This window comes from Acipenser ruthenus, chromosome 1 (genome assembly GCF_902713425.1).
Source record: "Acipenser ruthenus chromosome 1, fAciRut3.2 maternal haplotype, whole genome shotgun sequence".
Lineage (NCBI taxonomy): Eukaryota > Metazoa > Chordata > Actinopteri > Acipenseriformes > Acipenseridae > Acipenser > Acipenser ruthenus.
The window spans coordinates 15,518,048-15,530,439 of NC_081189.1; positions in this window are offsets into that span (position 1 = coordinate 15,518,048).

A 12,392-nucleotide genomic window follows, 5' to 3' on the forward strand; every position below is an offset into this window, starting at 1 on the left:
TGCCAAGTAGTATTAATCATTGCATCCCACTTCATCCATTTGGTTGCTAAGCCCCTGTACAGTATTTAAAGTATACTGGTAAGATACAGAAGGTTAGGTTCTCTGCCATGGCTCCCACAACTGGGACAGCTGTACACTTTTCATTGAGCGCAAGCTCTCCATTTTTAAAACTAGTAATCAAAGAAACTACAAAATGATATATCAAAAGTCTACCAGAAGCCAGAATAGTAGTATAATATTTCATGTTAGATTTTGAAATGTCACATTTTCCATTTTTGTCAGTTTTTCGTTAAGGATATGGAAAACTACAAAGCGGTATGCAATTCAAATATGTTACTGTAACATTATTCAGCAGGTTTCGTTCTACTTTATGAAGCAAAATTAGTTAATTCTATAGGGTGATGCAAAACATTTGGCCATAGCTGTATTCACCCCCCACCCACAGAGAAGGGGTTCTAATACCTTCAAGCATAGGAAGTGAACATGGACAGACTGGCTACGGCCTAGTGAATGTGAAAAAAAGGCCTGTCTACAGCAAAACCAGATTAGGCATTTATGAGAATGACGGATGCTTGGATATCCTTTTAAGGTTGATTGAATGAAAACCAAAATATGCAATACAGAAAATAATTGAAGGAAAAGTAACTATACATTACCATAAGGGCCCTTGTGTTTCCCACACAGATAGAACTTAACAAGATGAGCTGCTAACAGCCTTCCACCTTGTTTGATTCGAATTATTATGCTGCCAGTTTATTCTCTTTTCCAAAGTTGTCTGACTATTAATGGTCAGGCACAGCTGCAATCTTGGAAAGCACATCCCCCCGAGTGCATTAAATTCTCCATATGATATTCTTTTCAGTTTCATGGCAACTTGGATGATCACTTTATTATATAAAATGAAATGCTGACTCCTGTCAACATTTGAAATCCATCTTTTTTTTTCCATTAATCAGCAAGAACCTTGGCTTGGGAGGGGCTGGGGGTACTTTGGGACACCCAGTACTGTATGTTTAGATGGCCAATAATGTTCCACTAGTACCCAGAATAGTATTATAGTCATGTAAACAACATATTCTGAATATGATAGGTGGGATATTAAATAATACTGGAGGAATATTAAGTCATTACCTGTATGCAATAACTGAAGTCAGTTTTGTCAAATGATGTCACCATTCGGGGGATTTAAAAAATTCAGAATACTTGATCCATGTAAATGTAATTGCTGTGAATGTGTCTGTACTTATTCTGCAAGCAGAGAACAGCCGCTAGTAGACAGCCTCAAAAATCTTCTGATTATACTCTTAGTTTTATATAAGAATAAAGTTATCGTTTCCTCTGTATTTTTTTTCAGAACATTTCATTCTGGGGGAAGATTATATAACCAATTACTTAAATATAAAAAATAAACAGTTTGTGGTTGAAGTCTATGTGCTTTGGCTGTGTCAAAAGTTAAAATAAATAAACAGATGTTCTCTAACTGAAACACATATTGGCCTTGCTCCCAGAAAGCAGAGCTAAACTAGCAAAGAGTTCATGCACAAGGGCGAATGTGTCATTCTTTAAAGTCTTCAATTGAACAAAAAGCATCGGAATATGAAATGCTTGTTGTAACATGTACAAAATGCTACACTGTTACCTTTAAAGTTCGATTTTCAGTTAGACAGCCACAACTATATAGAATACTGGATCCACAAAAGGAAAACTCAACAACATAAAATATGTACTTATTGTTGTACTTGTATGTATAAATGTGTTTCATGGTCAGTCCAGCTGCAAATCTGTTAAAGCGCTGTGGCGCCCTCTACTGGCTATTGAGTTTGCACTTAAAGCAGCATAGCCGCGATGGAGCTTGTCTTGCCTAAAGTTACCACACTCGAGTTATCATTTGTTTCTAAACTCCCAGTAAGTTCTTTCCAACAACTCAGAGAGCGTAAATGGCAGTGTTGTGTGATGCTTGTAAAACAGTGGGGAAAAAAAACAATCGTCCTGGAAGATCAGTTTGTATAGTGGTGAAGAACTTTGTCCAAAAACCATGATTTCACTGATTCACAGCCAGCCTGTTAAACAGACTCATTGCCAAAGCAGAGCAACTCCAATTCATATGATTGAATACAATGGCTTTGCCAATAGTTGCTGCAGTTTTAATTAAACAGGATTGTACAGTACAATAATACCAAACAATGTTTAATGTTTATTTTAGGTGTACACAATGTAATCCATAACTTTAATCATAAAATACTGTAGCCCTAAAAACACACTTAGTTAATCAAACACTGAGAAGTTTCTGTCTTTTATGTTAGGTTAAATAACGGAAAGAGAGGCCTAACCAAATATCAAACAAAGTTCCTCTCATTTTAATTAGAATACAACTTCAAAGGTTTTAGAACTTGGTCTCATTTTAATGTAGAATGGTGTTCATATGTATAGAATTATAACAGTCTAAAGTACTGGAATACAAAACACCTTACTCTCTCTAGCGACACTAGAAGAGAATTGGAGGTTCTTCAGGAGACCAGTAATGTGCACGTTTAGGAAAGGCTGACAGCTCTAAATTCTAGCCCTTATTGTGGTATTGCTGTGAACACATCTGGTACTTGTTAAATAAAATGGGGGCGGGTGGCTATGAAACTCATTCTAGTCTAGTTTAGGAGGCTTGGTTGCTTTCTAAAATATATTAAAACATTTTTGAATCCCTCACATTTTTTAGATACGGCCTGGTCTTACATTATTAGATGTTATTATCTGTTGCAAACTCTTTGCCTCTCGTGTGAATCTGGGGTAGGTCTTTTGTAGACCAGGCAGTAAATATGAATTGCAACAGAAAGAGGCATGTCTCCTTTGACTGAAACCTGGCTTCAGCCCAAGAAACAAAATGTACTTGAATGGGCTCCAGCTTGAAGTTAACTGCAGCGCAAAGCTAATTTAAGCGCCTAAAATGATTTGCAATCCAGTGACAGACTGTGTCAGTGTTAAAGTTAACTCCCACTTTAGAATGCTGAACATCATGTCAGCTCATGTTGTATTTGTTGTAATACTATTCACAAGGAGCATAACTGACACTATAACCTGTAATAATTTATTTTACAAAATGGCAAGAATAGAGGGAGCAATCTCATTGAGGTTCCAACCTGCGCAGGTTCGTCACCATACCAGGACAGCTTGGAACTTTTAGAAGCATTCTGCCCGATTCACTTGACAACCAGTTTTTTAAATATTCCAAAGTCTGCAGGCCTAGGCTGTTTAAAAACACTTGGCATGGCCTCATGACAAACAACACCACTAGGCTTGCGGATATTGGACCATATCTGAACACCCTGTCATGTGTTTCTGCTTTCATAGAACTAGGATTCTTAACATTATAAAAGGCCCTGGACAAACTGCTTGATCCGTCATGAGTTAAACGTTGCCATTCCAGAACGCCCATGAGACTGCCTCGATACTGCCTTTAGGAATGCTGATTGGGCCTGTGTGAAATCACCAAGGTCCTTCAGATTTCCCATTACGAATATGTAAATGTTCTAATAAATTTGTTTAGAAAAAAAAAATTAAAATGATCCTATTAATGGTGACTTGCACTGCAACATAGGTACCTAATTATTCATCATGTTGATACATATGAAGATTACAATTCAGTCATAAAAAATATGTATTTTCACAGTTTCTAAGCCCTTTCTTCACCTTGGAGTTCAAATATCTTGAAGCCGAGTTCCAGTGATAGACAAAGTTAACAGGGATGACAGGCACGTACAATTATTTTTAGCTGACCAATATTACTATTCTAAAGCAGAATGATGAAGGAGGCCTGTGTTTCATTGTTTGTAATAGAGACTATTATTAATAGTAAAAAAAAAAAATTAAGCTTAATAATACAACTTCAGCTCTAAAGTAATGTCAACAGACTGCCTCACATAAACCATATTTATCGTTTCTTTTATTCTTAGTTCTGTGATTTGGTAAGTCCAGTGAAGCGAAGCTGTAAACAACAGGGTCACTGTCACTTTACCAAATTGAAAATATAACAAATACTACACTTGTCTTGTACTTACATCTTGAGGGAACAAAATACGATGATAACAACCCAACAAACTTTTTAAACCTGTGGGAAAGGGTTTTTTTTTGTTGGCAATGGGGTGGTCACTGAATGATGAAGGCTGTACCTATTATTGCAGTCCCTTGTTATCCATGTAGGGCATTTGGTCCCTCGAATTTCAGAACAGCAGCACTTGGGAGATGCTTCTTTCCAAAAATATTATTAACCCAGATACACAGGGGCACTAGTTCAATTCATAAAGGAGGTTGTCAAGTTTAGTTAAAATGCATTCAGATTGAGAGCTCATGGTTTCTTGGTTCCCCATGCGGTTCAGTCACTGATGTGTAATTGAGCGATTTAGGTCAGCAGAAGCCTGCTGTTTGGTCTTTGTGCAAAATCCTGTTCTGTTGGACCTTTGACTCCATTACTACTCTACGGAGGATGACAGTTGCTGTGGTGCCCTAAATACTGTATATTATTTTGTGCCCAATTTAACTGGGACCCCTTGTGATTTTAATATAAATGTTCAAAGAGGATTATTGTATTGTAATGCAGTAATAGCCTGCTAAACAGTATTATCAGGACATATGTACAGCTGAACCCACATAATCACGTCTCTGCCCTTTCCTGCATGTATGAATAGCACCCACACTGGCATGTTGCATGTGAGCCTAGCATAGCAGCCTGAAGGCAGTATGTCTGAAATCACACAGAACAGCCACAGTTATATCATTTAATGTTTGTATATTTCATGCTGAGTGGACAATTTTAATTAATTATTTGAATACATTTTCATCCTGTGACTTATTTAAATACAGTCTGTTTGTATTACCTAAAGAGATGGTCTAACAGCGAAGTAAAAGCCACATTCTATAAATGACTACGCTAAGTGCTCTTTCCCCAGAATTTGCAGTCAATTTGTGTTAAATCAAAAATGTCTCTGCAAAACATACGCCTGGAATTGAAAGCGATTTGCAATCAGTTTGTGACCGGCAGAAGCAAAGCAGTTTAAATATGGATTTTGATGAAGCAGTTTCTAAATCCCACTAGAAAAGGAGTCATCAATGAAATATAGCACCAGGGAAATATTGGAGATCGGTGTATTTGTGAATATAAATCATACACAGTTGTGATAATTTAGGATTGTTTTAATTTATAGTTGTATCTTAACCCTAATAACATAAGGGGAGCGGAAAAATATCGCTGCACATATCGCTCACCTTTTATTTCAATTAGAGTGAACATGCATTGACAAAAAAATGACGTTGCGGAAAAGTGTCGCAGCGGTACAATTTTAGAACAGAAAAATATCGCTCGGCGAGCAATATTTTGCTGCTCAAACATTTTCCCGCAGCGGCAAATCTGGGTCTAGCCAATCAGGTCCATGGTGTGGGATACGTCATGTCTTGATGAACTCGAATATCCATCAACATGGAGGAGCTACTGATAGCTGAAGTTTCTCAGCATCCCGAGCTATTAGATTATAAAAATAAGAATTTCAAGGACATTGGTTACAGGTCTATTGAATGATCCAAAACAACTACTAACCGTTTACACCCCGCATTAATCCAGTTACTTGACATCCTGTATCATTTGACATATATACACATCATGTAATTAACCATTTGCCAGCCGACTGATTATTTGTATACAATTGCGAAGAACGTGATCCATTTTTTCCTTAATAATAGCAGCTCCTATACTTCTGCTCCTACAGCTCCTATCAATATTTCTGAGTGGTGTTCTGATATGGTAACTTATAAAGTTAGATCCTGATAAAAAAATTTCTGGAGATGGACACGGTCGTTCACTCTGGGTTCAAGCAATAAAAGTTCAAGAATGATATACATTTTTTGGGTTGTTGTACAGTGCTACGAGGTGGTGGGCTGTCTTTCTTTTTATCGCTGCGTCACAACCATTGATGTGTGTCCACCAAGCAAAGCAGTATTGTTGAGCGCCGTCCCGCTTCGCTCCCCACAAGCGGTGCCACGCCGCTCATGTGTGTCCTAGGCTTTAGCCTCCTCTAGATGCTTTCGATTGCATTTGGCTATAAACCGACGAGCTTTCAGGTACCCTATATATTGCGTGCACTGATCTGTAAATGCTTTTGCACGTGCTGGCCACAACCTGATAAACTCCCCTGAGTTTGATTTAGCACACTTTGCTGCATCATTTGGAAAAATAGATTTCGAAGCTTGGAGTGAGAAAGGGGGGGGGGGGGGGGGGGGGGAGTTGTGCTCAAAATCTGTGTATTTACATTTTATGTTGTTTAGAAAAAAAGATAATGTTCATTTCCATTCCCATAAATGTAGTTTTCCATTGAATTGCTACCTGCTCTCTACTGAATGACCTTCGTATGACACATTGTGTCTCTCCCTCATCATTGCCAAGATCTGCTGTTGCATAACTGAAAAATTCACATGGGCCCCAAGGCATGAAATATCCATGGACAAGAGTCCATCTATTGATATTGTCACAGCCCCATCTAATGGCTCATAAATGCACTACAAACACTGTATACCATGTACAAATGGCTAGGGTAGTGTAACTGAAAGCATTCACAAACTGAATGTGGCAAATCATGTCTAAAGCAGCCATTTGTTCCTCTATTTTTATTTTTTTTTCCCCAAAGCATATTAAGACAGTTCAACTTCATTTTGACTATCAATAGTTGCAAATCTTTGGTACTGTACATTCAGCCTTATGTCTAAAAGCTCCTTTGACTGATGCAGTAGTTCACATTAACCACTAAATGCATGTTGTTCCTGTGTATCCGAGTAGGTGGAGAAGAATCAGATGAAAGCCTTTGTTGCCCAGGTAACAGAATCAGACTCCCACTGTCAAAAGTGTAAGCACGGATGTGATGTTCCTTGATGTGATGTGACCAATCCTCAGTGAAACTAATTAGCAAAAAATAGATGCAGCTTTCATACTTTCATAAGTAATTGACTCTATTTGCATAACAAAGTCCATTAACACAAATGCGCTTCTGTATTTCAGGTATTTGTTTTTCCCAGGATACACCGATCACACTGTCAGACAAGCAAATCGTGATGCCATAGTTTCAGGACCTCTCGAGTGGGGAAAAAATATCTGTCAAAAAAACAAATAGTGCCTGTCATCAGACTGACAGGAGATGCCTTACATAGGTTATCAATCAAAGCAAGCATGTGTCTTTAGAAAACAGAACAGAGGTGTATGAACCCCAATGTTTTACACTTGAGTTTCTCACTGGATACATTCAGATGTTTTCCTTGCTTATGAGCCACGGTAGGTTTCAGCCCTGCAATGTGTGATGTGGTCTGATGAATCTCATTTCAGTCTATTCCATAGCTACAGCTTTGACAATGAAGGCAGGCACTCAACGAGGGGGGGCATGTTCAGCTTGTACAGTTTATAGTGGGTCTGCTGATCATTTTGGATGACTGAGGTACAGTACCTGCTGTACAGTACCTACATTTTGGCAGGACAGGTTCTGTCAGGAAAGTGCCAACTATTCACAGAGCTGTCATTCTCAGGGGACTACAGTGAACACTATCCAGACTTTCAGCACATCCTCTGGCTGGTTACCCAGTTCAGAATTATAGAATGAGTTAGAACACTCTGTACATCACAAACAATTGCTGCCATCAAGTCTGCCTGACCTAACAAACACCCCAAGGAGGAATGTCTGGCCAAACCACTACAGAACCTTGTGAGTCAATGCCATTAGAAATGCAAGATGGCACCACAAAAACAAAGGGCAGCTCAACACAATGTGGAGTTCAGTTATCAATTCAGTGCCCAGGTAGTTGTATCACTATGTGCTAAATGGTGTACAATATCATAGAACAGTGTAAGATTGGGGATTTAAACTTTCCATACATGTCTGCTCCCAGTCATTAATTATCAGCTCTAGTATATGCTGCACATTTTGTCACTATGTTCATTTCATTGAATTATTCAGGTACGCTTTTATTATTGATATTGTCTGGACAGGTGTGTTCATAGTATGAAATATATAGCTGTACCCATTATATATGAGCTGCGTAATATTGTATGAAAGGACTTTATAAATGTTGTTTTTGTACTAGGCAGTGTTCATTTGTGTTTTTATTTGGTTAATTCTAGTATCCTGGCAACAGTCCTAAAGAGTGTTTAAAATGTATGATGTAGCAGACATAAAAAGCCATATCTAAATTTGTGAGCCTCGTCTATATATGTTGCTTTGGTAACGTGAAGTTTGGAAAATGGTTTTATGGGTATCTAAGTATTCTGGAAAAAAAGGTTACCACTAGGGGGTGCAGCTGTAATTTCTGTCCTCAGTAATTGTGTAAACTCTAAAGATTCTTCTTTTACTAACTTGTACAAATTGCAGAGGGTGCAGATATTACAGTTACACAGCCCAAGTGGAGGAAAGAAGAAAACAGCAATAGAGAATTATACAAAACACACATAACAGGATATTAAATGGCTAAGAAATCAACATTGCTGAAACGTAAATGTTATAAAGTCTATGCTAACCTCAATAAGAGCAGTTCTGGGCTATGCAAAAAAAGAAAAAACTGTGGTCGTCCTACACGTAGGGTTGAGACCTAAAAAACTGTGGTTGTCCTACACGTAGGGTTGACCCCTCAAAAACTGTGGTCGTCCTACACGTAGGGTTGACCCCTCAAAATCTGTGGTCGTCCTACACATAGGGTTGAGCCCTCAAAAACTGTGATGTAGAGTCTGCTGGTAGTGTACTTTGTGTATGGGAAACATAAGGTTCCTGGTTTAGACAGCAAAGGTCACACCCTGTCTGGTGGGCTGTGCCACGATCTCCTCTCGGCTTCTCTACCATGCAATATGTTCCTTAAATGAAACATGTGGGAACTATTTTAATAACATAAAAAGCGTCTGAAACTGAGATGGATGAACGGATGCAATATAATAATGGTAATTACAGCTCTTAATTCTTAGATTATGAAAGGAAACAAAGTGCTCAAGAAATCAATTAACTGGCCATAAAACAACCAAAAAAAAAAACAAATGATTAATTTGGGTTAAAGATATAATTTTCCATGTTGTTATATCTTTACATTCCTGTAAGCCTGAGCTAGAGGAAGCTATCCATTTTATAAATGTGTTACACCCACTTTGGTCAAATTGTTATGGAACAAAGAGCTCAGAGCCAGGCGACCCTGGTGTTAAATCTCACCTCAGGCAATGACACACTCTGTGATCAAAGTGCATAGGTTGGAAATAAAAATGGAAACATCTTACATGTAGATCCCACTTTTGAAAAATCCCAGAGAGGATACTTGTTACATTTATAAACATCATTACTTGGTGTAGTGCCTACTAAATGTCTGCTAAATGTACTGAAAGGGTTTCATAGTTTTTGAGCTAAGCGTAATGAAAATTGGGAAGGCTTAGAAACTAATTATGGAGACGACATACATATTTCACACACCTACAAACATGCTAAATGTGAAGCATAACAGACATGTACAAGAAGGCATAACAGAAGAATATTTGCATTTTTCCCTGGTTGATGCCGATAGTAGAATGCACACACATATTAAATGTATTTTTACCTCCCCCCCCCCCCCCCAGACCCTAATATGCAAGTGTGATGAAACAGACAACATAGGGTAACATGGGCGAAGACGCCCCCTTAAGGGAAATCTCATTTTATGCCTGGAAAATGATTGAGATTTTAAATGAAAGTATACACGTAAAGTTCATAAATCAATGTACAAGTGCCATGACACATTTCCTAAGAAAATAAATTGCTATTCTTGTAATTTAACAATTATTTTTTGTTTTGTTTTCAAGGGGCGTAAAAATTTAAAAGAACAAATTACACTAGGATGAAAATTAGAGAACTTTATTTAAATTACAAATGTTCTTAAAAGATTTTAACATTTTAAGCATTTAACAATTAGGGTGGTAGACTAAATCTCATGAACTGTATTTAAAATCACAAATGTTCTTAAAACATTAAGCATTTAAGAATTAGAGTGGTAGACCACGTCTCAACATGAACTGTACTTAAATCACAAATGTTTTTAAAACATTTGAACTGAAGTATTTAGGAATTAGTGTTAAGTTTTACCATGAAAAGTAGGCCATGAAATGCTTCTCACTCTGTGCATAATTCACATATTAAACCATCACCAGGGACAGCAGCACAGTCCACGTGTGCCCATCGATGACATGTTTCACACCGGCTCCATTCTCCACCACTGACAAAATATACTTCTGTGCAATATAAACATTCCGCATCATCATGTGCCCTGTCAGCTGTTCTTCTGACATTGGTTTGTTATTGTTTTCCTTTCTTTGATGTTTCTTTTGTTGTTTCTTCTGGGTTGCATCATTTTGAGTGTGCACATTTTTTTTGAGTGGACATCCACATACGTCAAGAAAATATATATGCATACATATCGCCTATCATCCATGCATTCATCCACCCATCTATCCTTAGCCAATGATTTATTTGCATCCAAAGATATCCAGGTCTGTCTCTAATGTATAATGTATTGCATTACCTGTTTTCAAACATAAATTATGAATGTAAATAATCTCTTCTGATTATTAGCCATACATTGACCCAACTAGGGTACAATACACAATTTGGGGCAAAATGCCCCCAGGGGCGTCTTCCCCAAAATGGGAGGGGGCAACTTGCCTCATAAATACCGATCAAATTTTTGGGGCTACTAAAAATCCCCTGTTATCACCCTGTGCTTTAACTCTTGGATTTACACTCATAAGGCTTTTCTATCACCACAGCATATTGTCCAGAACAAGCTGAAACTATTTATGTACACCTGCAACTGATTTTCAAAGTCGAAACGTTATACAAACTTACCCAAAAACGTTTTTATCGCTCAAGCTTCCACGTGTGCGTCACTTCCGGTCTAGATATACGATGAATAGGAACAGCAGGGTGTGTTTACAAGAGATTTGGTGCCATTAAGTGTTAAGAACACAAATGAATAGGGGTAGGCATCTTACTTCATGGGGATGTCTTCCCCCATGTTACCCTAATCTGCATACATAATAAAACTCAGTCCAAAGTAATATTTTGAGTTTAATTAAATACAGAACTAAGATACTTTTGCTTATTTCATTATGATGGCCAAACTCAGGGACAGTTAAAGTGCACTGGAAACGGTGAACTACTGTAGCTGTGTACAACATACAGCTACATAACAGCAACACTGGTGTTGTATTTATTATAACAGACTTCGAGTCACAGCTATTTCTTCATTTCTACACAGTCTACTGGTTCCACATTGTGACTGGAAACAAAACACATGTCTGAAGAATTAAAAAAGTACACACTGTATTGGGGTGATAGATTACCAGATGTGTGTGAGTTACCTGCAGTTACTAAAGAGTAAATGACTTCAAATTAAACTTTATGCAATGCTTGCAATCATTCTGGGTGGTTATTAAATCATGCAATTGTGGCTTTTTTATTTTACTTTTTTATGTAGTCTTTGACAAGTTGCTTTGGTCTGGGTTCAGAAGCTGTTGTAGTTGTAATATATAACACTGGCTGGATAAACCAAAGTGTCTTTGTGTTTGCAAGATCCAGCACTATCCGGTGAGCATCAAGTTCCCTTTTGTAATGCAAGCAATAAACAGAAGGTGTTCGCAAGACTGTTCAGGCTTTTACTCATGTAAATACGCAGTTTGTTAATTCTACTTTAACTCACACTTGGATTTTTACCTTCAGAAAAAGCCCAGGAGACAGTTAACAGGTTTTTAAAAATCACTCATCTAGAAGGATTGATCCTTCTGTAAAGAGATTAAACTGAAACTTGAAGCCATGGCTCTCCACAAAAGAGAGTAATAAAGCAATCTTAATGCAGTGTCATATTTTTTCATTATCTAGCCCAGAGGTTCTCAATCCTGGTCCTCGGGGACCCCTTGTGTCTTTTGGTTTTCATTCCAGCTGAGCTCTCAATTACTTAACTAAACCCTTAATTGAACTCATAATTTTCTTAATTCGTTTTCTGCTCTTAAACAGTTGGAGATTTCAGCTTAACTATAAAATGTTATAAGTAACTTGAAATCTGAAACTTTTTAGGAGCAGAGAACAATTAAGGCCTAATTAAGCTACTTGTTAGTTCAATTAAGGGTTTAGTTAAGTAACTGAGATCTCAGTTGGAATGCAAACCAGAAGACACAGGGCGTTGATCTAGTCCACAGTGTTGTCCAATAACCAAAAGTTACAATTGTGGTCAGTTAAATCAGAATTTTTTACACATCATTACCAGTAAACATTGTATTGTTACTTATTCCTAGACTACTTATAAAGTAGATCAGTAGATTTTTATACATGTATAATAGGCCGGTATTGAATTGGACAAACAGAATGAAT